Source organism: Phocoena phocoena, chromosome 12 (genome assembly GCF_963924675.1).
Source record: "Phocoena phocoena chromosome 12, mPhoPho1.1, whole genome shotgun sequence".
NCBI lineage: Eukaryota > Metazoa > Chordata > Mammalia > Artiodactyla > Phocoenidae > Phocoena > Phocoena phocoena.
In genome coordinates this window covers 11,617,730-11,620,368 of record NC_089230.1, presented here as the reverse complement: position 1 = coordinate 11,620,368, position 2,639 = coordinate 11,617,730, and positions in this window count along the sequence as shown.

Here is a 2,639-nt window from a genome sequence, read left to right as displayed (position 1 = left end):
TATATTTTCCTAGGTAAACTTTAGCATATCTACCATTTCAAAAAGTTTTAAAGAGAATTTAAATTTCGATTGTAATTTTATTTAACCTATTAATTAATTTGGAACAAATCAATATTTTTGGTATGTTTAATATTCCTATTTAGGAACATGCTATTTCTACCCATTTAAAAATCTCTCTCTGTAAATATTTGCTCATTATCAAGTCATCTTGCATAATTCTTGTTAAATAAATTTATGTTTGCTACATTTCTGTTTCTACTTTGAATGTCATACAGAGTGAAGTAAGTCAGAAAGAGAAAGACAAATACTGTATGCTAACACATATATATGGAATCTAAGAAAAAAAATGTCATGAAGAACCTAGGGGTAAGACAGGAATAAAGACACAGACCTACTAGAGAACGGACTTGAGGATATGGGGAGGGGGAAGGGTAAGCTGTGACAAAGCGAGAGAGAGGCATGGACATATATACACTACCAAACGTAAGGTAGACAGCTAGTGGGAAGCAGCCGCATAGCACAGGGAGATCAGCTCCGTGCTTTGTGACCGCCTGGAGGGGTGGGATAGGGAGGGTGGGAGGGAGGGAGATGCAAGAGGGAAGAGATAATGGGAACATATGTATATGTATAACTGATTCACTTTGTTATAAAGCAGAAACTAACACACCATTGTAAAGCAAAAAAAAAAAAAAAAATCCACATTTCCTATTGGATTATTGCTGCATTAAAGAAATCTACTGACTTTTTTTGTAATTTTTCTATCTAGATAGGTCAGATTCTACATAGTATGTAGAGAAGTAACCTAAAGCTCAAAACTTAAAGCGATGCAAACAGCAAAGATTTTTAAAAATGCAGCAAAATCTTTTTTTTTAAAGTTTATTTTTTGAACCGTTTTAGGTTTATAACAAAATTAAGAGACATGTACAGAGATTGAAATCTATTTTTAATGACAAGTATACTTATTAGACAAAATTAGTTGACCAGAGAGTGCATTTTATTTACAAATAGACAGGGAAAGAAAAGTAATAACTGAATATGATCAAGAGAAAATCTTTTAATATATTTAATTTTCCTGCTAAAGATTTTAGATATATACATTTGACTGCAGAAATTCCTAGTTGTAAAGCCTGAATCAAGTTTAAATGGAGAAATAAATAGAAAGATTAGGTATATTAAAATTAGTGGAGTTTGAATAATATTCACCAAGGAATACTTAAAGATACTAATAAATTCCAGTGCAAAATTAGTAGAAATAATTTTTGAGACATCAGGGAATATACCCAACTTTTTTCCTAGAATATAGTTAAGTATATACCCTAGAAATTATAGAATCAACATTAATATCTGGGGATAAAGTAAAAGAAATGATCAATTTATAATTTAGAAATACCTGAAAGAGCTTACGTGGTTGCCTAACTTTGTAAAAACAAATCATGTCATACCAATTTAATTCTGTTCTATGGAAAAATGGCAGTCTACAAAGATAAGAAGCATTTGTAAAACAGTCTATTTTCATTTCAATAAATGCTTTTGTTTCATTGTATATGACATGTTATTTTTAAGCTAAGAAAGTATAGGGTGATGTGCCATTCTCAATGGCTAGTTATTATTAACATGTTCCCAAGTGGGTGCTCACATTAACAGGCAGTTACAAGAATTCATGATGGAGTTCTTTGGATTTGATCACTTGAATCTAAACAAAAGAATCTAAACCTGAACATCTAAACAAAAGGTTTGAGATATCACTAATTAAATCTATAGATATTACTGAGCTAAATACCAGTATTAGTCACTGGTGCTAGACTTGAAAACAATCTCGAAATATTAGAAAAAAAAGTTCTTAAAAAATAATTGATAATAGGAGAGAAAACTATACGATATGAGGATTATTTTGTGAACGCTTTGGGGGTAAAAGAGCTGCATGGCATGGAAAGACTGGCTCAGTGTGAGTATATATAAAAAAAAAAATCCCAGTATGTTTGTGGGGCAGAAGTTAAGTTGGGGTATAAGTGTCAAGATGATCATAGATCAAAATGTGATAGTAATGAAAAGTATTTGTTAAAAGAGAGTGAGAAAGAATGTGGAATCAAGGAAAGAAGGAAGGAAAAAAGGAGAGGCAAACAGAATTTAGTCGTATTGAAAAGCATACGTCACACAAGCTCTAAAAAGAATCGCACTTCTAGCCACTACTAGTCATGCTTAGATTAGAACGTTGTCTCATTTTAGTCAACACATTTTAAAAGGATGTGAAGAAATGAAAATGGATTTGAAGAAGGGCAACAAGAATGATTGAAGTGCTAGGGTATATATCTTAGGCTGAAAAGTTAAGAGTTCAGTATTGTTTGGACTAGAAAAGGGATAGGTAAAGGATGATTTTATTATCATTTTCAAGTATAGAAAGGATTTTTGTGAAAGATAACCTCCATTGGTGATTTCTCAGATCTATAGAGGATGAAAAAAAGCACAAAGGAGCTGAAGTTTAAAGCAGAAAAGATCAGGTTTGGATACAAGACAGATGTCTCTGCCATCAGGGAGATGAAATTTGAAATGACTTCTAAAGGAGGCTTCGAGCCAAGCAGCCATGCTGGTCTCCACTTGGACATATTGTTAAGCATGAAAACAAGCTTGGGAAAGATGAC